The sequence below is a fragment of the Papio anubis genome, chromosome 1 (genome assembly GCF_008728515.1).
Source record: "Papio anubis isolate 15944 chromosome 1, Panubis1.0, whole genome shotgun sequence".
NCBI classification, from domain to species: Eukaryota; Metazoa; Chordata; class Mammalia; order Primates; family Cercopithecidae; genus Papio; species Papio anubis.
This window is the reverse complement of record NC_044976.1, coordinates 155,725,328-155,750,524: the sequence shown is the minus strand read 5'-3', so window position 1 is coordinate 155,750,524 and position 25,197 is coordinate 155,725,328. Positions and strand designations below refer to the sequence as shown.

The window sequence follows — 25,197 nt, the reverse complement described above, 5'->3', positions numbered from 1 at the left end:
GGCTCTGGGAGCTTTCATAATTCTGAGTTTGCATAAAGAGGAGAACCCAGCAGCCAGTCAGAGTCAGAAAGTTTTGTGTAGAAGAGAACTTGAGGACCACATTCGTCCAATTGTCTCATTTTGCAGATAAAGAAACTGCACTTGGTTCCAACTCTGATATTCCTATTGGAAGGGGCTTCAGAACTTCCAGGGACAAAGCTGATCCCAGGACAATGTTTTCCCCTGAGTGGCACCCAGAATGCCCCTTTCTAACCACCCTGGCGACCTTGCCACCCCAGCTGATGGGACAGGACCTCTGGGTTCTGTTACTCCTCTTGAGGGCTCTGGTTCCCTCCTGGCCTTGGTTTCCCAGGACTATGATGGCCAGAGTTGCAAATCTGCAGCCACAGGAACTGCCCCAGCTCCTGGTGAGGAGGTGCCCTCAACGTACTTCCTAATTCCAAGAAAGGGGTTGAGGTGGGGTGGGACGTAGAAGGCAAGGTTACTTCATCCCCAGCCAGCCCTTCAAGTGAGGACAAGAGGTGGAGGGAAGAGGGATGGGAGTGGCAGAAAAGGGTGAGTGGTATGGTGGGGAGGAGGGGTCTCAGAGAACTAGCAGGGACGGGGGTTCCAGGGAATCCTCAGAAAGGGTGTCTCACAATGCTAGGTTAGGGGCGGGAAAGTGGAAGAGGGAGCAAGAAAGAGAGCCAGGTATAGGGAACATAACAATCTGATCCCCAGTTAAACAAACAAACAGCCCTGCTAGGTGATGTCAGCATCGCTGGAAAAAAAAGTCAAGTGCCCTATTGCCAGAGGTGTGTATCTACGAGCCCTGCCCCCACCACCCCTCCACAGCCTCCCATCCCCCCACCGGGCCAGGGATAAATAGCAGGTGCTATGTGATAATACTGAGAAACAAAAGGGTGACCCTGCCCCTCCTCCACTGTGCAGGGAAGGGGGGCAGGTCCCAAAGAGCTGGAGGGACTTAGAGGAGTGGCTGTGAGGTTTAAGGGGAGTAGGGGGTGAGCCGGGGAGAGCAGAGGGCAGGAGATGTGGGTGCATGGACCATTCCTATGCCCCGGCAGGAGAGTGGGTCAAATCTGGAGCAGAGGGGATGCAGGGGTCCTGTGAGGCGGAGGAGCTGGGAGAGGGGAAGCAAAGAGAAAATAGACCCTGTGTGGGGAGGGGGACACAGGCTGGAGCAGATCCCCTCCTGGGTTTCTCCAGGATTTCTCCTCCAATGAGCTCATGCCAAAGAAACCCCTGGTACCTCCTCCCAGTCACATTTCTGACCAGGTCTCTGTCAACACCATCCAAATATTGTAGGCAGAGATGGGCTGCGGCAGAGATGGGCTCAGGCAGAGACAGTGCCTGAGTGGATGCACCGAAAGGCTCGGAACGGCACCTGGCCGTGGGAAGCATGCAATAAACTCCGACTATTATCATTACTGCCATGATTCCAGAGGAGCCTCTTTCCTGCTCTGCCATCTCTAGTGGGCACTCTGCTTTTTTTTGGCTTTCCCTTTTCCATCTGCCCCTGTACCCGCTGCCCCATGACTTAACTCCTCCAAATTTTCCCAGGACTTGATGAGAGGAACAGCAGAAAATCTTGTCAGAAAAGGGTAGAACATCGGGGGAGCAGGACGATGAGGGGCCTATTTGTGGGTTTTGGTCGGATCTGGAGGCGATGCTGTCACTGTGGCCCAGGCTGACTTCCTCCCTCAGTCCTGCCGGGGGTGTGCATGTCGGGGAGGGGGTTTTTGACGCACGTGTGCCAGGTACAGGAACAGCCCCGGCTTGGCCAACCCACCCTGGCGTCCTTATCACTGGTTCCTAGCCAGCTGGTTGCTGTGTTCTGGGAAGAGGAAAAGTCACCTTGAGGTTTCCCCTTTGCTCTAGCTGCTGGTTGCCTCCCTGCCTCATCCAGGGTGGGGGCCACAGGGCAAGAGCAGCCTCTGAGTGACCCAGGTATGAATGTGAGGGGGACAGACAAACTGGCTGTGGTCTCAGTGGGAGACCACATCCCTGGCAGGAGGAGGAAGGATGTAGAGGCCTCTGCACCCCTCAGGCTTTTTTTTTTTTTTTTTGGAGACGCAATCTCCCTTTGTCACCCAGACTGGAGTGCAGTGGCACGATCTTGGCTCACCACAACCTCTGCCTTCTGGGTTCAAGCGATTTCCTGCTTCAGCCTTTCTGGGAGCTGGGATTACAGGTGTGTACCATGACACCCAGCTAATTTTTTTTTGTATTTTTAGTAGAGACAGGGTTTCGCCATGTTGGCCAGGCTGGTCTCGAACTCCTGACCTCAAGAGATCTGCCATCTTTGGCCTCCCAAAGTGCTGAGATTACAGGCTGAGCCACTGCACCCAGTCCCCCAAGGCATTTTTAAACACTCCTTTTCCTTCTATTGTCCCTGTGTTTCCAGGGCAAATCTCTCCCCGCTCCTCACCCAGCCTAATTTCCTTCTCAGTGTAGGGGAGGATGAGATGTCCCTAAGGTGTCATAGAGACCGCATCCCGTGTAGAGTAGAGATTCACTGATACTAACCCCTAAATCCCCACTCTTTATCTCCAGGCAGACTCTCCCTCCCTCTGCACTTTCCCTGCTAGGGATGGGTGCTGGGCTGAGGAAATAGGCTTCAGAAAGAGGGATCAAGGCTAGACTTTGAGAATCACTTCCTAACAGCAAGACTGACAAGGTCATGGGCTCCCTGGAATGGGCACTTGAGGTTAAATTCCTAGAAGTCTTTAAGGAGACTGGGGCTGCTTTCACTTGGAAGCAGGGCCTGGGCAAGGAGACCAGGGAAAGGCCCAGCTGCTCTGGTCCCAGAAATCCAGGCGAAAGCCCGGAGAGGCATCCAGTAAAGATCAACTCCCCTTGAAGGGGTGGCTCTGCCCCTTCCATCTTCCAAGTAGTGACCCCGCAGCACGCAAAGCTTGGTCAGTGTTGAGCTGGTCCTCAATTCCCCCAGCCAGTTCACGGTGGCTGTTTAGTACGGTTTAAGAGGCACTCTTGAATACTGGGTATATGCCAATCTCCGGAAGACTCTGGGCATTGAAAGATAAAGAGGCGTCCGTCTCTGCCCCAGGGTTTATACAAATGAGACTCAGAGTGGGTGGCTAGCTCTGGAAAGTGCCTGGGAAGGCCATGCTTGCAGTGGAGGTGCTGCTGGGCCATGCTGGTCTCCATGCGGCCCATGCAGGGTCTTGCCGGGTTCTGAATGCCAGGGCCAGGATGAGGGAGGTGGGGGAGGACCGTGGGGCTCCGAGAGAGGGTAATCTGCATGAGTGAAGTCACTCAGGGGGAAAGTCCTCTCTCAGTCTGCCCACTTGGGGGGCTGTGTCACTCCAAGGTCTTCTTTTGGTGCTCAGACCCTTGGGGTCAAGTGTAAGGGGCAGTTGATGCTGGAATAATCAAAGCTTTCCTAGGTCTCAGCTGGGGACCCTCTGGGCTAGTTTTGAGGAATGAGGGCACTGCCTGAGAGTGGCTTGGAACCCCTTGGAGCTGCAGTATGAGGGGTTTGGAGGCTGAGAGCCTGGGGAGCTGGCGGCCCATCCACCGTCCTGGCCCAAGCCCTTCTGTGTTGAAGCATTCACCAGGGAGTCGGGCATCCCAGGTCCAGCTACCACCCACCCACCTGCCTGATGGAGCTGGTCCCTTGCTCACCCTCTCCCAGTCCTCGGTTTCCTCCCCCTCCACCTCTTCCAACTTCTCAGGACTAATGAAGTTACATGGGATTCTGTGTAGTCCATGCTAAGTTCCCTGAGCTGGTGGAGAAGTAAATGAGTGAAAGATGATGTCTGGGGGGTAGAAGGAGGGGAGACAGCCGTACAAAGTAGGCTGGTGAGTCAAGCATTAAGAGCTTTTGCCTCCAAGACTTGAAAAGAAAGGGAGAGGAGCAGTCCACAACTTCAAAGGCTGGTGCAGAGGAAGGTCTAACATTTTCGTTTCCCTAGGAGGCCTTGCCTCGCTCTGTTTTGGGGTCTGGCGGCCTCCTCCACCACACCTTCACCCTACTTGCTCCCTCAGCCAAGCCCAGCCTTGCAACCCAGGTCCTTACATGGACCTGAAGACCCAAAGGGCGTCTCAGAGGGGAAGGGCTGGGAGGCTGCTCTCAGACTCCAGGGGCCACAGTGTCCTTCCTACTTGTGCTCAGGTTGGCAGTTGGTTCCTGTCATCCCTCCTCTCATCCCTCCTCTCGGTACCCCTGGTGCCCGCCCTCTTGCAGGATGACCCCAGCCCAGTGGGGTGGGCTGGGCTGGGTGGGGCTTACCGGTGGGTGAGCAAAGCCGGCGGCTGGGCAGGGCTGCAGGTGTGTCTGGGGAGCGGGCAGCCGAAAGGTGTTCCTGAGGTGTGTGAAAGGGCTCTGCTCAAATAATCCAGGGAGGCGTTTATAAATAACTTTTCCTCAGGGCCACTGGGTGAGCCCCGGCTTCTGATTGGCTCAGAGGGGAAGTGGTTTTGAACACTACACCATAGCTAAGCCTGAGGAGATAGGAAAAGGAGATAAGGGGGAAAAGGTCCCAAATGAACAGCCCTTTTTTTGTTTTACCTGGGGAGCAGGGCTGTTTGATGGGAGCTTGGCACTTCCTAAATCCACCCCGAAGACAATAGGTCACATTCAGCGGGGCTCCTGCCCCACAGGCTCCCCCAAGGCAGCCTGGAAGGAGGGGGACGAGGCAGAGGAGGGGACAAGGCAGGACAAGCTCCTCTCAGCTTGCTGTCCTGCTGCTTATGGGGCTAGGGGTCAGGCCAAATAGCCTCTTGGACAATGGGAGCTATTGAGGCCACCCGAGGGGTGTGCTCTTGGGGCTGCTTGCTTTGAAGATTGGAGATCTAGGGGGTGGGAAGACAGTAGTCCTCTGAACACCCCTGGGGAAGGGGAAGAACCATGTCTGGGAGGCCCTGGGAGCCTTTATGCGGTTTTGAGTTGTGATGGAGACCTGGTTCCCAGTTCTGTCCCCAGTCTTAAGTCGCTTGAGAGTTCTGTGCCTTGGTTTATCCAACAGTGCAATGGGGGAAATTATTCCTGGCCCTCCAGGTAGTGTGCAAAGAGAACACAGGGGTTTAGGATCTGATAAAAGAGCTCAAGAAACTGGACTTAGAACAATTATATGAGAGGCGACCTGAAGGCTAGCAAGTCTCCAATCACAGCCCTCTGCTGCTTCCAGGAATTAATGTCTCCCTGGGTCATGGCACTGCTCCGGCTGCTGCCAGCAGAGCTGCCCATCCCAGGCCCATTGAGTGCTGCGGAAGGACCTCAGAAAGCAATTCTGGACAGGGGCTGGGAGGGTGAGTGGAGGTGTTTCTTGATTTAATTCCTGGGAGGGAGAGTCCCTTCCTGACACCAGGTGCCCGTTCTTTGAGACATCAAAGGCTGCACTGTCCTCATCTCAATTGTCCTCCCATCTCTCCAAAAGAAACCAGAGGCTCTGAAGTGGGCTGGAATCTGTGCAAGGGGCTTCAGTAAGGCACCTCGGGAAGTTGGGGTGAAAGTTCCCCATGGTGAAATGCGCTAGCTTCAGTACATAATAGGGACTCAATAAATATTTGCTAAATGAATGAAAGAGTGAATTGTCTGCAAGCCCAACCCAAGGGATAGTTTGTAGATGTATTACTTGTGGGGACTAGGGAAACACCCGGGGTCACTCAGAGTTGTCAGGGTGTAGCCAGACAACTGGCTGAAGAGAGCCAGAATTCAAGTGACCCAAGTGTGCCCTGACACCCGGCTGAGGGAAGGATGTGTGCATGGACACTGCCTCGGGGAGCCCTTCCCCAGACCCCTATGTGGACTTAGCTGACAGGTTGCACATTCGTTCCTCTGGCTTCCTCTGCTTCACTCTCATAATATTGACCACAATTAATGGTAATTATGTACGGAATTGTCAGTCTTTCTGCAAACACTGTGAGCTCCCTGAGGAGGGCAAGGGGGCAATGCCTTTTTTGTATCCCTACCCATCTAGCCCAGTGCCCGGCACTTAGGAGGAGCTCAATATAGATTTGTAGAATGAATGAACAATTGTACGATAGAGTCTTTAAACAAAGCAGAGCCAGAGGGCGAGAATTTGTCCATGCATCTTCAGTATTGTCCAGTGTCATGGGTAGCCTGACCTGTTCTAAACTTTGGCCAGCAAATTCCTAGAAAGCAGATGAGTCATTAGGTTCTTCCTGTAGCCAGGTGACTGTGGCCATCAAGATCAAACAACTAAGTCCCCTTGCTGAGACACCATGTCCACCAGGGAATCTTCTGGTTGTTCGTCCTTTAGGGCAGAGAATGCACTGCCCAGCTGGCTGGAGCGTCTAGGGCTGCTTTTGCAGGCATGCTTCTCTTTTAAATGACCCAAGGACACTCTGGGCTACCCATTGGTCCAGTGTGAGTTTCATTAATGTGAGTTAGTATCTCCTGAGTCTGACCTACTTTCCATAGTAACACTTGGTTTTCACACAGGTTATTTGGTTTAATTCTTATACCAAACATATAGGTATGTTACTGTCATTTTTTGATGAGTAAACTGAGTTGACTGAAGTGAAATACCTTGTCCAAGGTCACAAAGATTTGGATGGAAGAGACAGGAATCTAACTTGGCTAAAATGGCTTCAAATCCTCTGCTTAGTCTATGATATCATCTTAACCTTTGAGCCTGCGAAGCTAAGGATGAGATCCTATTCAAGACCATACCTTTTAGATACCATCAGGCTCCCTTGCAGGTATAACTCCTAAGGTAACCTGGATGAAGATGTCTGGGGCCTCTGGGACATGTGCTGGAGTTGGAAACTTGTTGTCTGTTCTCCTCAAAACTTTTCTACTGTCTCAGCAAAATTCTGAGCAGGTAGCCCTTGCATCATAGGGACAGTAGGGATAGATGAGCCCAGAGATTCCTCTGAAGTCACCAAGGAAGATGGACAGGGGCCTCAGAATCTGGGGACTGGTCATTGGTGGGAGGTCCAGGAAGAAGGAAAGCAGACCAGAGGCTAGGGAAGCAGAAGACAAGAGGGAGAGTGCCCCTGATGGCTGAAAATGCATCTTGGGGGTATCTTGGGTAGAATTAAAGTGTAGACAAATTTAGGGTTGGTGGAGGGAACACAAAGATATGGAGAGACAGGTGATAGGAATAGAAACACAGAGAAAAGGTGAGGGAGACAAAGACTCAGAAACAAAGAGAAAGGAGCCAAGGACACATTAACAGCCATAGCAGCTCAGCCTGGAGTTTTGTTAAATCATCTGTGTTTCATGATGAAAGCGATGAAAAGCAGCCCTATGCCTCTCTCTGGAGCAGTATAGAGAATCTTTGAAAGCAACCTACTTCGCCCCCAGCCCTGGGGTGGGATGCTGCATTCATTCATTCACTCATTCATTCATTCATTCATTCACTGGTAACCTCTTATCGAGTGCCAGGATCCTATACTGGGAAAAATGAAATAAATCAGACACAATCCCTGTCCTGAAAAGATCTCACAATCTGGTGAGGAAGACAGGAAGGTGAAGAGACCACTGTAACATGGAACATAGGGTGCTATGGGAGTACAGGGGAGAGGCGCCCAGATCAGCCCTCCAGGGAACAGAGAAGGAGCTGGGAAGACTTCCGGCAAGAGGAGGACAGGAAGGTCGGTCACAGCTGCAGCCTGGACACCTGAGCTATAGACTCCAGGCCGGGGAAGACTCCCAGGAAGAAGTAGGATGGCGGCTGCCCTGGAAGCGCTGTTTCTAGAAGGGTTTTCCAGCTTCTTCCCAAGTCCTTTTTGACCTCTGAAAGCACCCAAGATTCTCTGCCTTAAAGCCCATCCCTGTGTTCCCCTGTGATCCAGAGCTTGCGACCACACACACACACAGTCACGCTGAACAGTCACACATAACACTGAGTTATGCAGATAAAGCCAATGTATTCCTAAGGTTCTCTCCTGACGCATCTCACCTTTGAGCTGACCTTGCTAAGAAACAGCTGGTTTTCAGATGAGCAAACTCAGGCTAGACCTGCAAAAAGGAGATGAATTCTGCCACCTCTGTCCATCCTTGGGGCTCTGGTCTTATCTGCACCTGCTGGCTTCTTGCACGTGTGCCCTGTGTGGGTGCCAAGGGTGTGGGCAGGAACATGTTTTGGGCAGACCAGCCCAGTGACTTAAGCAAACACCTTAAGGCTGAAGACAGCAAAGTCTTCACCACCCTGCCCTGCAGTGGCAGGATCTGACCTGGCCCCGCATGGCTGCCAGTTTCATGAGTGCTTGAGAACTGGTGGGACTGCAGAGGTACCCAAGAAGAGGCGAATCCTCACTTCTATCCCCTAGGAAGCCCAGGGGCTCAAGTCCTGCAGCTGTGAGTATCTTAGGCTGGTCAGGAGACATGGAAGGCAAGGTGAGCAGGGTGATGCCAACCAGTGCTTGGTCTTTCAACACAGGGAACTCCTAGCATGTACCCAGCACTGTGCTAGGCACTGGGCAGGCAAGACCCAGTAAGAACCAGTCCTTGGAAGATCAAGACCCTGGCAGGAGCAGGCAGAGGAGGCTTCTAGAATACACACAACAACAGAGCTAGGGGACAGTATGTCAGGAGGAACCTTAGGGTGGACTCTGAGGTGGCAAGGGTCTGGACAGTTCTTGTCTGGAAACAGTCAGGTCAGCATTGATCATGATCTCTGCACATCTGAGGCCAGAGGAAAGGATGTGTCACAAACCATAGAACGGGAGACAAGGAAGGGGCCTTAGGGTCCATCTGGTTCACCTCCCTCATTTTACATATGAGATACCTGAGGCTCCAGAAAGGGCCAGGGACCTGCCCAAAGTCACCGAGAGAGATAATGGCAGAGCTGAGGAGATGGCTCAGGTCGGTGTCTGCCTCAGGACCCCAGCCTATCCCTCTGCCCTGGCTCTGGAGCACAAACCAAGCCCTCTCTCCACAAAGAGGGCAAGAAGTCATGTGGGGACCTCCTCCCACTCCCCATTTGGTCATTACCCAGACACACCCTGTGCTCCGAGGTGGGCATGTGCTGGCTGCCGCTGCAGAGGGACTGTTCTGCCCGTCTGAACTCGGTTGACTTTGTTAAAGGAGTAGTTTAGGGTCGGGGTTGGAGGTGTAGGGGAAGCAGGTCTGCAGCGTCAGGCTTGGGAGCGCAGGGGGATACAACTCCTAGGCGGGCGGGTCCTGCAGCTTCTAGAGAAGGAGGAAAGGATTCTGCTCCGAACCAGAAATTGGTCTGGGTGAGGATGTTCAGGGCAGTTCACAATGCCCTGGGAATGCTGAGATTGGGGCTGGAGCTGGGGAGGAGGTGAGTTCCAGGTGGTTACTGTTGACTGATGGGCCTCCTGGCTGCAATCCTGACACTGGGGCCTTAAGCCAAGCACATATTAACCTGGGCATAGGGGCTGCTTCTAAGGGTGGGATGTAGACCCCAATTCAGGAAGAACTGAGAGAGCTGGAGAAGCATGGAATTGAGAATCTTGGGCACCAGGCCTCACCCTATCTCTAGGACCTGGCTTAGGCAGCGAGGGTATTACGGCAGAGGTGGTGTTTTCCGACTGCAGTAAAGCCATAGGAAAATGATACCTTCCCATCTCTCTCTTCCTATTCCACATTCTCCAGGAAAGAGTCTGAGACTGGAAGGTGCCTAACACCCACCACCTGATCCAGCCCACCTGACTCTTCCTCCCTGGTGACTCCTGACCACATAGACCCCTGTTTTCTGAATGCCAACAGCTGTGCAGTCTGAACCTCACAGCCGGCGGAAGGTGAGGTATTCTAGGTCTTCTAGGTCAGGGTTAGTACACACCCTGTGCTCTGAGGTGCGCATGTGCCGGCTGCCGCTGCAGAGGGACTGTTCTGCCTCTGTGAACTCGGCTGACCTTGTTAAAGGAGTGGTTTAGGGTTGGGATTGGGGGTGTGGGGGAAGCAGGTCTGCAGTGTCAGGGCTTGGGAGCGCAGGGGGATACAACTCCTAGGTGGGCGGGTCCTGCAGCTTCTAGAAGGAGGAAAGGATTCTGCTCCGAACCAGAAATTGGCCTGGGTGAGGGTGGTTCCTTGAAGCCCTGGACTGTATCACAAGCACTTGTGAGACATCAGAATGTACTGGAAGAAAGAAAACTTTAGGCTCAGATCTTGGCTCTGGGATTTGCTAGCCATGAGACTTGGGGCAAAGTATTAAACTCCCAGGCTCAATTTATTCATCTGCGAAGGGGGCCGAGTGGCAAAAAAGGAGGTGCGATTGTAAGGTGAATTCCTTTCCTTTGGGCACAAAGACAGGGCCCAGGAAAGACAGGGCCCAGGCATGGCCATTTGCTTATCTCCATCATCTCTCTGAGAGCGCAGTGTATCAGCCCTTCAGCCACACCCCAGCTAGGCAAGACCCTTCTCAACTGCACAATGAATGGCCCTTGTTCTCTTGTCCCAGGGAGCCAGTAGTGCTGAGCTCCCATTTGCAGGTCTTGCCTCACCATCTCCCAGAGATACAGCCAAGTGGCAGAATGGGTTCCCGAAGGCTCCCCTCCCAAGCTTCTCCAGCAGAGCAAAACCATGGTGGCAGTCACTGCACCTGAGCCCTGGAACCCCAGCCCCCTCTGCTTCTTCTCCTTTTGGAATGTGCCAGGTGGAAAGGATGTGAGTGAATGTGTGTGTGTGTGTGTGTGTGTGTGGTGTCTGCAGTGTGAATTTTGAACAGGAGTGAGAATGCTTTTCTAAAAGAGAGGGATACTTGGGTATATAGTACACCTTTCCTCTTTCTCCCTCCTCACCTCCACATGCTCCCTAGTGACCAGTGATCTTTGCCTAGCCCTGGATGCAGCTGAGCCCTCTCGCCCTCTAGACACCTGGAGCTTTCCTGCCTGAGGAATACACCAGACTCTCTAGAGCCAGACCCACCGGTGTAGGCAGCTTTTGCAAGAACAGAGTCTTGCAGCAGGGGCTGCTCCAGTTCACACTGGAGAGAAGGGAGTGTGGAGGGGCATGTGTCTACCATGAGTGTTTGGGGGACAAGTCCAGAAATTTATCAGCACCCCTCTGCAAAGTAAACCTCCTATTGCTGTGGGGTTTTTTACCTTCCAAGGTCAGGGTACTTAGCTCCCTGATTCTACCCTCTCCCTCTTTCCAGCACCCTCCCCAGAACTGATCACTGAGGGCTAAAGTGGAGATGGTAGCAGTGTCAAGGATAGGCTTGCAGCCCTAGAGAAACGGCATGTCCATCCTAGGAAGGAGACTGGATCCAAGCCAGGGCTTTAGTCTGGGACACACTTGGGTGCCCTGAGCAGCCTAAACTCCACTCTCCATCTGGGATTGGGGTCAAGTGTGAACTGTGCATGGGATTCCCTGAGCAAGGTGGGCCCAGTATGAGGGTGGAGGAGGAAAACAGGGACTGGCCTGCTGGGACTTCAGCTGGGGCCACTTCTCTGGGTCTCCCAGCACAGCAGGCAGGCCCTAGTAGGTGTGACAAAGGCTGGCTGAGTGGCGCTGGGGTCCAGCCCTCAAGAAATACCTTCACCCCCAGAGTACAGGAAACAGGCCACTGAACGAGTGGGTTCTTGGTCAGCTGGGGCTAATTCCTGTCAGCCCTCCAGGACTGTGCTCTGGCCTGGCCTGCTCACAGGGCTGCATTGTTCCCTGGGAGCCTCTTGAGCATTTAGCTTGTCTCGTCCTGCTGGGACATTTGTTGGCTGTGATTCCTGCTGAAGACATCTTCATGGGGCAGGCAGGACGCCAAGTTTGCGGGCAGGACTTGAGCGGCTCCACCGAGCCGCCGGGAGCTCAGAAGCAGCAGGGGCTCGCCAGCCTGGGATGTGACCATCTGGGGCTGTTTGCCAAGGGCAGGAACAAGTTTGCTTGAGAAGTTCTGAGAGTCCCGCTGGCCCTGGCAAGGAGACTGAGTGCAGGCTCTGTCTGCAACCAGTGTCCTGAGATTGGCTCTGTCCCCTCCAGAAACAAGCTGTGTGATTATGGGCGAGTTAATAAACCTCCCTGAGCTCTTGGCCTCCTCATCTGCAAGATGTAGCAGCACCTACCTCAGAGCGACTTTGTGAAGATTAAACAAAGTAATGCATGAAAAGCACTTAGCTCAAGGTCTAACACTTCTCAGCTCCAGAGGGCCCAGCCCATGTACACTGCCCTTTCTCTATGCTCTCTCCTCATCCAGCTTGGATTGCTCTCCCTTCTCGCCTCGTCTTCCCAAGTACTTCAACTCAAGCCACATCTGCCTGACGCCTGCCGCTTGCTCTGGCTGTACCCACACTCCCCTAGCACTCTCAGGTGGTAACTGCAGTTAGATACTTGACCACGTGTTGTCAGGGATTTGGCTCTAATGGGAGGCTTCATTCCTGGAGCATAAGATTTGGGATGTTTGCTTGTTTTGTCTCCTTTGCGGACCAAAACATACTAAGCATTTTAACAAGACTGCTTACCTGTTGACTGAACGTACCCGTCCTGGGTCCTGCCCCTGGGCAATTAGAGTAACCATAATTTATTGTGGTTGTAGTTATGCTCTTTGGAGATCTGAGGGTTCCAAAGATGTGCTTCAGTTGCAGCCACACCCCACCAGCTGGTGAGCTCATGTGAGTGTGACTTACCCACATTTTGCTGGCTTGTGTCCCCTCCCTCTGACTCAGAGCTCGTGTCCTTCCTCAGCTACAGTTTGCTGTGGTTATGCTTGGGAGTCTCTGGGGTGTCTCTGGGTAGGTGCTTCTGCTCCAGACTTTCTCTTATTGTCTCTTGCCCAGGGGTCATGGAGACAGAGTCCCTCCTGAGAATTCTGCCCTCTTGCTCTGGTGCCAAGTCTTGGAGCTCCAACCCTTGAGGGTCCATATCTCAGGGCACACTATGACCAGCTGCCACATCGTGTACCATGAGAAGTGTGGGTTGTGGCATCTCTCCAATCTGCATCGCATTGTGTTGTCCCAACCCTGAGGGTGCTATGGCGCAGACTGCTAGTTATCCACCATCAGAGACGAATTATGGTAGGACACATGGTGGCCAAGTGAGACTCCACTTCCCAGCCTTCCTTGGAATGAGGTGTGGCCATGTGGCTGAGTCCTCACTGGACTCTGGAACGGAGAACGAGGCCGGTCACTTACAGGTCTGGGTCTTGAGTTGTTGGGCGTGCTTCCTGTATGCCCTCTCCGCTTCCTGCCAGCTGGAGCCTAGATGAGGTGGTGACCCAGCTTTCACTATGCATGATGACAATGGCCTGGCAAATGGGAAAGCAACAAAGGGAAGGAACCTGGGCCTGTGAATGACCTCAGGAAGCGGAGAATGCCAGCAGCCTGGACTGCTCACTTCGAGACTCACTAGTGCCCCAAGAAGAGAAAAACTCCCATACTCTGTAATCTACCATACTGAGGTTCTCTTTATAATGGGACTTTAGTCTTTAACACACACGTGGGCCCTGAGTCTCATTAAGTCCCTGGTGAGAACAGCTCTTTCTGCTTCTGCTGTAGTCCTGCACCACATCCACCCCGCTGCCCGCCACACCCTCTCTAAGGGCTGAATGGAACCCAAGGGCCTAACTGGGGAAAGAGGTCATAGAAGCCCATTTCCTGAGTTCTCCTTCTCTGCGCCAAGGGATTTGATCACAGGGACTCTTCCTTTCCTGTAAATGCAGGTCTGGAGGACCTTTGATTCACTAGCTCGTCAGACCTACCCAGACTCTGGATTCTAGTATAGGGTCATCCGGGTCACCTAGCCATGTGCATCTTTAACAATGGAAGCTTAGTAATTAATGCCCCAGCATAAGTTAAGCCTCATTGAATGAGGGCTCAGTCCTCCTGCTTGGCTCACCTCTGTCTCCTGCTTAGAGTAAGAGAAAGCAAGCATTGGAGGTCTTTCGGATCAGAAAAGAACCCTGTGGGTTAGTAACTTCCAGGCCCCTCTTACTGTCTCTTATAGTAAGCAGGTGATAGATGAAGTTGTGCTACTAATCGAGGTTAAGAAAAAATAGTGCTTTAAAAGTTCCTTGCATTTGTAGAGCACTTAGAGTTTATAGAGTGCTTTAGCATGCATTATCTGAAGCTATTTATCCCCATTTTGCATATGTGGAGACTGAGGATCAGTTACCCCCACCTAGGATATGCCCAAGCTTGGGTTAGCTCTCAGGTTTCCCGACTTCTAGCCTTGTGCTCTTATTTCTATACACTGCCAGGCTGAAAAATAATGTTTTGTGACTTAGACTCAGGAAGTTGTGAACATTGAGGATGGCTTCGAGACAAGGGCATTGTGTTCACTCTGGGGGAGGCATTTCACCAACTGAGGTCTCAGTTCCTTGTGTAAATGTGAAAGACATGCCGACCTCTCCCAGACCAAGCAGAAAGTTTGTTGTTGTCACACACATGGTCCCTATTCCAATTTCTGCCCTTACTCTAAGACTGTAAGGTGAATTGGTCTGTGGGCTTAGATTTGTCTGAGGAAGTCGGGGTTTGAGAAGAAGATGTGTCCTGGGGCTGCTGCTTGCAGGTAAGTTACCCCGAGGTGAACCACACCAGGCTGTCCTCTGGGTGGGGAAGTGTCATCTGAGACAAGTCCTCAGCCCAGGGAGACTGGGATGGGGCTGAGGTGAGGACTTGCTCTTTCACCTCGAGTAGCCCAGCCACACCAGGTGCCTGGGTGGAGTGTAGGATAAAGGGCCAGTGGGGAAGAAAGGTTGGTTTGACCCTAGTGCCCCTGATTTTGCTGCCCCACCAATTACACAAACACAGCCCTGTGCACCTGACATGAGCACACCCACATCAAGAACCACAGACCCCAAGCCCCAGGCCCCTCAGCTTCTATAGAAAAGCAGCATGCAGGATTCAGGTTAGACACAAAGGAAAACTTCCCAGGATATGGGTATTAGATCAGAGACTGGATAGTGTGGAATTTTCTGAAGGGTGTATGATAGTTTCTATAAACATGAAAAAAATGCTTATCCTCTGGTGAAGGGGGTGGGGGTGGGGCTGGTAGAGACAGTTCAAGTGGACTTGCCTAGAGGTAGCTGGATGAATAATGTGTAAAACCTTACTGGTCAAAGCCTTCAAGCCCAGGCAGAAAGAAAAACAATGAAAGAATGAAGCAAGAGGCACGTAGGAACTATACCCCTTGCTTATGTCTATGCCTGGGAGGGGGAAAGATCATTCTTGGCTTCGAATACAGAGAAGGGGAACTAATTGCCTGCTGGGCGAGTGGTTACCAGGGAAGCAGGACCCTTTGACTCTCAGAACAGGGAAATGGTGGGGGGTCTGTGAGATGCAGATTTCCGCATGTCTGGCGGTCCAGTGACATCTACAGTGGTTATTTGGACTGCCCAAGCAAATGAACTCAGGGGATAGAGTGAGAGGGAAGCCAGGGAGGAGAGCTACAGAGTGGCTGCTGGCCTCTGCTCCACGAAAGCAAACAAACCAAGGCCTTGGGAGAGCAGCTGAGAGGGTCCTACGGAGGTAGGATGATTCTCGGACCCTAATTCTTCCTATTTCCACATTTTATCATGAAACATTTTAAACGTACAGAAAAGTTGAAAGACTTCTATGGTGAACATCGTACACCTGCCACTTAGAGTCCTCCCTTAACATTTTGTTCTGTGTTGCAGAACACATGTCTACCCAACTACCCATTCCTCTATCCATCCATAGATCCCTTGTATTTTTGGAAGCATTTCAAAGCACAGTGCAGACATTAGTAGCCATTTAGGCCAATACTTCAGCATCATATCATTAGCAAAGTTCAATATTTGTCACAGTTATTTTTTTCTATGGAGATAAGCTTTACATACAAGGAAATGCACAATTCTCCAATGTGTCGCACATGAGTTCCGACAAACACCTACACCTGTGCAACTCAAATCCTTATCAAGGTACAGAACATGAGGATGACTCTAGAAAGCGCCCCCATGCCCAATAAATCCCTGCCCCATCCCCAAGCAACAACTGTTCTGATTCTTTTTTCCTACCAGATTTAGTTTTGCCTGTTCTATGACTTCATCCATATACATGAAATCATACAATATGGACTTGGGTGAAGGTTTCTTCCCTCAGCATAATGACTCTTGCAGACATGGGAAAGAGTCTGCTTTATAAAAAGCCAGACTTTTTTTTTTTTTCTTTTTCTTTTTAACCACCAAAAATCATGCCCCCACATCTAATCTTCATTAAGTCCAGGGAAGCTGTGTTTACAAGGGCATGGTCAACACCCCAGAGCACTCATACTATTTGTCCTTGACCACCTGAAGGTAAATAGGGCTGAGCCAAGAGACATCTGCGAGCTGGGCTAAGTTTTTTAGCTCCTAGTCTCCTGTTTCTGCTACTAACTGCTCTTTGGGGCACCACCTGCCCCCAGCCCCATGGACTATTCCCACTCCAGGTACATAGGGCTCTGCCTTCTTCATGCCCTCCTCCACCTCCCTAACAAAACCAGAAGGATCTGACCACCAGCCCTTTACACTAGATGACTGATAGTCCCGGTTACACTGTGACTGCACCGCCTTCCACGGAGGTGTTGCCTCTACAAGGTATTGACTTGGGTTTATCTCTGAATGGGACCTGATAGGCTCCGCAGCCTTGCACCTCTTGGACTTCTCCCCAAGGCTCCTCTAAGAACGGGGAGTGTGACTGTGTCTCCACAGGAATGCGAAGGTGCAACTCAGCGGCACTCAGTGGGCGCAGCTTCATTCTTAGACACAACCCATAGACAAAGTGCGGAAGACTTAAAACTGTGATGATATAAAAGTAACGCTGTGGCTCACAGAAACCTGGAGGAGGGGCAGAGGATACAGATTCCCACATCCCTCCCAGAGGCGGGGTGATAGGCACTATCTAGAGATGATGCATTAATAATAAGAAATAAGGAAAGGAAGGAAGGAAGAAAAGAAGCAAAGAAGGAAGGAAGGAAGGAAACAAGGAAGGAAGGGAGGGAGGGAGGGAAGGAGGGAGGGAGGGAAGGAGGGAAGGAAGGAAAGTAGATAGGTAGAGAGATAGAAAGATTTAAAGATATTGAAAGTCCCAAAGGCAGCAACCAGAAGACCCAAAATAACAAAATTAAGAAAAAGGAGAGGAGAGGTTGGAACAGTTTCAGGAGATGTGTCATTGAAGAATCATATATTACCTCAAAAATGCATGTGAGCTGGGTACAGTGGCTCATGCCTGTAATCCCAGCTACACAGGAGGCAGAGGTGAGAGGATCAATTGAGGCTGGGAGTTTGAGACCAGCCTGAGCAACACAGCAAGGCTGCCTTTCTTTTCTTTTTTCTTTTCTTCTCTTCTCTTTTCCCCTTCCTTCCTTCCTTCCTTCCTTCCTTCCTTCCTTCCTTCCTTCCTTCCTTCCTTCCTTCCTTCCTTCCTTCCTTCTCTCTCTCTCTTTCTCTCTTTCTCTCTTTCTTTCTTCTTTATACAGGGTCTCATTATATTGTTTGGGCTGATCCCGAACTCCTGGGCTCAAGAGATCTGCTCCCCTCGGCCTCTCAAAGTGAGCCGCTGTGCCCAGCTGATCCTGTCTCTTACATTAAAAAAGTGCATGTGAATGAGGCATCCACTCTCCACTATGCCCAAGTTTATCTGTGATATGAAAGCAATTCTCCCCTCCCCACACTGCCACATCCGAAGAAAAGCGAGGCACTAGGTTCTGTGTCACAGTTTTTCCTTCACTTGGAGTTCCCTGACCCGCCATGGCATGGCTTCACAGGAGAGGCACAGCTTTTGGCAAAGGCATTTTAGGCATTGATGGGAAATGACAAGTGGTATGTCGGGCCCGAGGGACCCAGAAAGTTGCTCTTAGTCCATCCTGCTGGTCCTGAAGGGAAACCCTAGTCGTTCCTTTTATCGGGGCTTTGGTTGGAAGAGGGGGTGTTCCTCCTCCCCAAATGGCCTCTGCCCCTGGGGAGGCTGACTGAGCCACGGGAAGCTTGCTTCTGAAGCAACTTAGAGTGAAAGGGTTCTGGTTCTTTCTCCACTGGCTCTCTCGGCATCAGGAGGCCACCAGAAATGGGCACAGAGCTACCTGCCACCAGCCTGTTCCCTCCAGTCCTTCCCTTCCAGACCTAGGCTCCCTTCTCCCTCCTGCCCTAACCCTGTGGTTGTTCCTCCAGCTCCCAACTTCATCTTAACCACAGTTAGGTTTATCTAACTTGGTTGTATTTCAGAACCTTCTGGAGGAGTTTTTAAAAGTACAGATTCTTAGGCCTTGTACCAAGAAATTCAGGTTGACTGTGCCTTGATGGGACCTGGTTGTGAGCATTGTGTCAAAGCTCCTCAACTGATTCAAGCACACAACTAGGTCAGGGGTGCCCTGCCTTACCCCCAAACCTGCCTTCTTTCCCCACTTGCCTCCCAAATATGTGTTCTATGTTTTCTGGCACACTTGACATGACTTTGATTGGTAATTGATGATTTTCTACATCATCACTTTTAAAATCAGATACTCTCTGAAACGTCCCTGTGTCTGCCTACTGTTTCTACCCCGTCCCTGAGGCCCATCATCTTTATCAGCAGTGTCATTGTAGAAGCCTCATCCCTGTCTCTCGGAGCTGCTCCTAACTCTGGAGGATCCAGAAGGCAGCCCGAGCTGGGAGAGAGCGCAGCTCTACATTTTTCTAGCCAAGAGCGAAACGGTCACATTGGGGCCTGGCTCCATGTGTGTCTGTCTCAGCCCCAAATCAAGCCCCTCTTCCTCCGAACAACTGGATTCTTCCAATCTTTTTTGGGGGAGACTCTCCACAGTCCCCAAGGTGAGGAGAACGTATTGGTTACGTACATCGGCCAGAACCCGTATCTTGTCCACAGGCACTGCATTTCCTTACTGAGCTTACATTAAGCAGTGGAACTGATAATACCATCTCAGCCTGTGACCTCCACTTAGGAAAACAGGCACCAACGAACCTGCATTAAATGACTGGGAAATCACCCCTCCTAACCATTCCACCGCATCCATTGTAGGGAAAAAGAAAAAGAAAAGAAAGGCGGGAGACTGAGCAAACAAGCTTTAGGACGAAGATGATAACCCCAAAACAAAATTCCAAGCACCAGCGAAGAAGAGGTTATTCTGAATTGGGGACAGTGTTGTCCAACTCCTCAAATTGCAGCCACTTCCTATGGAACACACTGAATGGAGAAGAAACTAAATGTGTGTGTGTGTTTGAATGACACACCTGAGTTACAGTTTGCTGGTTATTTCTGCCTCCTCTGGCAAAGGACAGATAGAGAATTTTCTAGAGAAAAATGACTGAAGTCTGCAAAAACTCATTCGAAAGGTTAAGATGTGTGTGTGTGTGTGTGTGTGTGTGTGTTTGCAAATGACCTTGTTCAAAGAGCTTCAGGCATTTTGTCCTTTAGCAGTCCAGCCCAGGTCCAGGCTGGAGAGTGAGATGGTGAAAAAGAGTCAGAGGTCAAGAAAGACACTCCAATTAGAACCCCCTGATTCTGCTGGTGGGAACCACCTCTCAGCCTCACTCTAGCATGGCTCCTGCTCAAAGGAACATGAGAATTTTAGCTTGGGGGGGCAACCAGAACCCCAAAAATCTGCTTACTCCCTGGAGCTTTAGCTAGAAGACATCAGCTTGAACTGACTGACATCTCCCCTCAGGCCCCTGGGTCTGCCCTGCAGCTTCCCAGGAAAGGAATCACCCAATTAATGAACACCCCAGGCCACCGCCTGGAGGCTGGTGTCAACCTGCTGCTTCCCCGGGTCCGGGGACTTGTGACGGCTCCCTGGCTTTCCTCCTCCACTCCCAGGAGTAACCCCTCCAATTTTCTGTTTCTAAACATCATGCTTCTCGAAGTTCCATCATGCACAGAACACTCTCTATTAGTTATGTGTTTTTCTGCTTATGAAAGTAATTTTTTGCCCACTATAAAAATGCAAACAAGATAGTAATGTGCAAATAAAAAAGCCAGTCTAAATAATCTCATTTTCCTGAGATAACCCGCCTTAGCAGTTGGGTATACACCCTTTTTGATCTTTCTCTTAAGTGTGTACAAACAGCTTCATGTGCCAAGCTGTTTGTTTCCCCATGCCTTTGCCCATACTGTCTGCCCTGCTTCCTGGAATGCCCTTTCTTCTCCTTTGCCAGGCTGACTTCTGCACAGCCTTCTGAACTTAGCAAACTTTCTCTTTCTGTCGCCCCCCAGCCTGGAACAGGTAGGTACCTTCCTCTGGGCTCCTTGACCCTCTGAACAGCGCTGTCATGGCACCAGCACAGAGAATGATCAACTCTTCTCTGTTTGCACATCTGTGTCCCCTACTAGAATATAGTATAGGTTAGTGGCTAAGAGGTGAGGGCCAAGGTGGACCCCAGTTCCCTCCCTAGGAGCCCCAGCCCCTCTGGCTCTGTCGGACTGTCCCATCCACTTTAGCATCCTCAGTGTCTAGCACACTGCCTAGCACATGGTTGGCGCTCAACAGGTATTTGTTGAATGAGTGAGTGAGTGAATAAGTTCTGGGTCACCACAGGTGTTCCCACTATGGGACTTTTATATACAGGTAGAGAGCTGCAGAGAGGGGCAACCACCCCAAAACAGAAGAGCTCCATGGTGCTGAGCCCCCAAAGCTTCCACTGACTTATACTGGCTGTGTAATGTTGAGGGAAGTCCTCTCAGGATGCCATGAGAATAAGAATTTATAAAGGGAGGCTCCCTCCTACCTCCCACCATGGCTACACTCCCACTCACACTTAGGAGGCAAGGAGGCCCTTTCCCTCAAGCCCAGTGAAATACCAAGGGCTCAGGTCTCTAATAAAGCTTGGCATGCTTGGCTCCCAGGGGCAGAGCTCCAGATGTACCAGCTGTGTGACCTTTGGCAGGTGCCATAACCACTCTGAGCCTCCTCCTGCAATAGGAAAATTAGAATGCGTTCAGTAATACCTATGTCACAGGTTAGGGAGGAAGACTAAATTACATGTGAACATTGGAGGCTCTGTCAATTCCATAGCTCTTTGTTCTACCTCCCCCTAACCCCAACCCCAGGGGGTTCAAAGTAAGATCAGGGTGCTAGAAACCTGGACTTTAGCTCTGCCTGTCAGCCCAGGTGACTATGGGTGCATCTGTTTCCTCATCTGTAACATGGAGCCAGGAGTGTTGGACAAGATGGTTCTGAAGGCCCCTGCCAGCCTTTCACATTCAAATTGCTCTGAGAAGTAAAATGTTCAGCAAGGTGCCCCCAAGTCCTTGGGCTATCATTTGGTCACGAGAAAAAAGGCTCTTTCAGTGGCCAGCTCTCTCTCTCTTGTGCCATAGCCCCTGCCAGTCAGAACTGGGAACATGGAGACTGGCAGGCCACCAGCTGGAACACCCCTGACCCTGGATTTCTGTGCTGGGCACTGTGACACTACCTGATGCTGCTCCTTCCCAGTCCCCAGCAAGGGGCAGATGTGAGGACAGTTTGTGTGATGCGTCTTTTGACTTTTTTGGAATGTGATTCTGCTCTTGAGGAGTGTGGGCTCTAGTTGGGGAGGGAACACTGATGGGTGACCCTGATGTGGGGAGTACTCATTGAGCACTGGAGTCTGCAGGGGCTCTTGAGGGCTGGGGTTGAGCTGGGTTTTGAAAGGTGCTTATGATTTGGGTATGTTAGAGGGAGGGTCTGTTGTGGGGGGTTGAGAGTTGGGTGTCCGAGGGCCAGTGGCAAGGCCAGGCTGGCTGAGGCTGAGTAGGCAGTGTCTATTCAACAGAGCAGGCATTGGATCGATCAAGCACTCCCCTTCTGGAGAGTACCAGATACCATGCAGAGGGAGGACAATGGTTGAAGCCACCTTTTTCCGGAAGCCACCCACCTCTTTGACTACCAGGGAGCTGGATAGATGTTCCTTTTCATTGTTTCTCGAAGCTGAGCTTATGGTAGAAACATAGTGAATATTCAAAGTGAGAGTTTTATACTAGAGGACTCCACATGGCTTGTCTCATTCATCCTCATAGGGAGGCAGGGATCATGAACCCCACTTTATAACTGAAAATCCTGGGGCTCAGGAATGCCAATCACCTGCCCCAGATCACAGGCCTAGTTAGCAACAGAGCCAGAATCCCCAGCCTAGGACTCTGCACTTGAAGTTCTGAATACAAGGGTGTCTGGAACTCCCGGGACCTTCTCTGGGGTGAGGGTGGGTAGGCAGCAGGCTTGCACAGAGACTGATTATGTCTGTGGTCAGGGCTACAGGAATGGGGTGGAGTCTCCCCTGAATGGGGTGAAGAAGCAGTGGGGGAGTGTTTGCTGCTCGGGGAGGCTCAGGAGCCTTGAGCTGGGCTATCAGGTTCAGGGCTGGAGTGACTCCTGAGACAGGGAGGCAGAGATGAGAGGGTCGACTGGACAGGCTTACAGATCCTCACTCAGGCTGGAAGTCAGCCACCACCTGCCCTTCTCCCTGCTTCATCCAGCAGCCAAACTTCTTCATTAACAAGGAAGCCAGTCTCTGCTGGTTTGGGGCCTGGGACCAAGTGAAACCTCTTGTCACTGAAGAAGCTGGGGCCAGGCCAGGCTGTGTCATTTCTTTTCTTCTCTGGGACTTTCCTACCCCTTCCTCCTCTGGCTTCCTGCTGCTCTGGGCCCAGAGCTGGGGGATGGTGGGAGAGGGTTTCACTGTCCTTCAGTGGCCAGATCCTAGGTCCTGAGCCTGCCTCTCCATCTGCCTCCTGCTTGATGTGGGCAGGATCCATCCTCCTTGCAGGATCCATCTACCAAATGCCTTTGGTGTTTTGGGAAGGTGGTCCGGGAGCAGCGTTCCTGGACTGTCAGCATCCTCTGGGGAGCTTATGAAGAATGAGTTGGCTGGACCTCATTCCAGGTTTTTAGAATCAGAATGTTGGGGAATGGAACCCAGGAATCCGCATTCTAACAAGTTCTCCCAGGAGTTCTTAGGAACAGTAAAGCCTAGAGCCACCACATGAGATCATCTCTCCATCCCCTGGCTGGGGAGACTGCTCTCCCAGGATGCCAGGAGGGAGTGTGGGTTGGTGGCAGTAAGATAAGACCGGCTGAATGAGCAGAGTTTCAGAAACAGTCGGGAAGGCTTTACCCCGGCTGGACGCCCCTGAAGCAGAAAAGTGCTTTCTCACCTCCTGGTCCGCCACTCCCATGCCACCCCCACCTCAGACTTCTTCACTCAAGAGCCCTCTCCCTCCGGCAGAGCCAACCAGGAACGCGCAGGTTCAGGTTCAAAGAGGAAAGCCGAGGAAGGGCTTGGAGATGGGCCAAGGCGAGAGCCAAGGAAGTAATGAAAGATATTTTTAGGATTACTTCTTCCAAAAAAGGCTGAGGAGGCACTTTATCACCATCCAAGAACTGGGAGAGGCTTATTTATCAGACTCTTGACCAAGCAACTGGAGATTAAATGACAGCTGAAGGGACTCAGGTGAGAGCAGAGGGAGGGACCTGTGAGTTACTGATACGGGTCCAGGAGGGAGCTATGGACGCTCCCAGCCTGGTGGTTTTGGAGGACAGTTCATTAGTTCATTCAGTTGCTCCTCAAAGGTGTTTTACTTTCTACTACGTGCCTGGCACTTGCTCAGTACAGGGAACAGAGCCTGAACAAGGGACACCTGATTCCTCCCTCATGAGCTGAAGGTCAGGGAGAGTGTCCTGTCTGTCTGGAAAGCCTTTTCCTTGTCCCTGTCCACAGGCAGATACCTGGGTGGCACGCACAGGTGTGGTTCTTGCCCAAACAGCCTGGCATGGCTTGGATCCCCAAGGGGAATTGGGAGGTGGGGTGAGGCTGTACCAGGGATCCTGGGTGGGAGTGGGAGGTTGTACCTGGCAGGCTGGATGCCCTTCTGTGGAGTCACTCTCCTTCCTGTGGGTGCCCCCTCCCCTGCCACCTGCCTCTCACTTTATGCAGGGACATATGTAGAAGGTTGACTGCTGCCAGCTGTCAAGCATGTCACCTCCTTTCCACAGCAGCCTCCTATGTGACTAAAAGGCTATGAGACAGCCACACCGAGCAGCCCAGGCTGCCACCCAAACTCTGACTTCCTGCTGGGGAAAGCTCCATTTCAGAGCAGGTGCCCCAGCCTGGCTTGCCAGGACTGCGAGGAACCCTCCTCAACCCCGTGGCTGCTGGAGCTGCCTGGGCCCTGCTTTTCCCCAGCTGGACGTCTGGTTTTCAGATACCTCTTTTCCTCACTGGGGTCCTCAGCTCACTTCAGCTTCCTCTCGGAGAACCTGGTGGGGGTCAGGGAATTGTTTCTGCTTTGCCATCTGTCTCTTAATATATCAGCCAACCCACTTTATTTTTTGAGGGTTTCTATAGCCCAGCATTTCCAAGGGAATAAGAGGAGTGCAGGAGAAGCCTCTGTTGCAGCCTCTCAGGGTGACCTGGATTTGTACATACGGAGCAATGATTCAAGCCCCAAATGATTCATTCATTCAAGCCCCAAAACACAGGGAAATGGGAGTAGAACCCCAGGCACCCCAGGTCTGTGTCTAACTCCCATTCCTGAGTCACCGGTGACCTCTGGTAAGTTCCAGAACCTCTCGGATTCTCCCTCTGTAAAATGGGAGGGTGATTTCTGTGATTCCCAGAACCAAGGCAGGATGAGTAAAGGGGTGGGTGGGATGACGGATTGTGTTTACTGAGCACCTATCATGTGCTGGGAGCAGTGCTGAGTACTTTATATAGTTGATCGCATTTCATCATCTTAGCAGCCCTATGCAGTAGCGCTGTTATTATTTCTATTTAATAGAAGAGGAAACCGAGGGGAGGGGAAAGGAGTAACTTGCCCAGCAGTGAGTTGGAGTAGGCTCCCAGCCTGTTGGACCAGGCTCCATACTGGCAGTGACCAGGAGAGAGGAAGGGCAGGCAGGGGAGTGTGGCCAGCGGCTCCCAGGCCCCAGGGTTGCCACTGGAAGTTCCGGGCCCAGAGATGCCACCTCCTCCCTCAGACCTAGAAACAGGACCCCCAAGTCCTCTCCCGCCCAGTGCATGCTACAGAGTGACCGCCGGTTGCCTGCCGGAGCAACACACCTGCTGGAAAACACCTATGTTTCTTCTCTTGCCCAAAACTGAGGTCCATAACGTCCCCTCCACGTAACCATGCTCACGCGCCTCAGCTCCACACAACTCCTTTGCTGTTTTCAGAGCATTCTCCCACTCTGTCTTTCCAATGCTGTTCTTCCCATTTGCCAGATGAGGGGACTGAGAGGCCTGGGTTGGTTCAGAGACTCACCCGGGGCCGCATGGTTGGTGGACTTTCACCCCAGCCTGCCCTTCACCAAACTGAGGTGTCCATATGGAAGGCCATGAAAGATTCTCGGCCCTGCTCCCAGGGCCCTTCATGGCCTAACACCCCTCGAATCAGAATTCTGAG

General features: G+C 51.8%; 1 protein-coding gene across 1 annotated transcript in view; it reads right to left on the bottom strand.

Moving 5' to 3' along the window:
* Positions 1-4,356, bottom strand: part of SLC26A9 (solute carrier family 26 member 9) — a 30,381-nt gene extending 26,025 nt beyond the window's left edge. The window contains exon 1 of the mRNA XM_009188737.3: positions 4,253-4,356. The gene's annotated coding sequence lies outside the window, so the exon portion shown is untranslated. The remainder of the gene's footprint in view (positions 1-4,252) is intronic.
* Between the last annotated feature and the right edge of the window lie 20,841 nt (positions 4,357-25,197).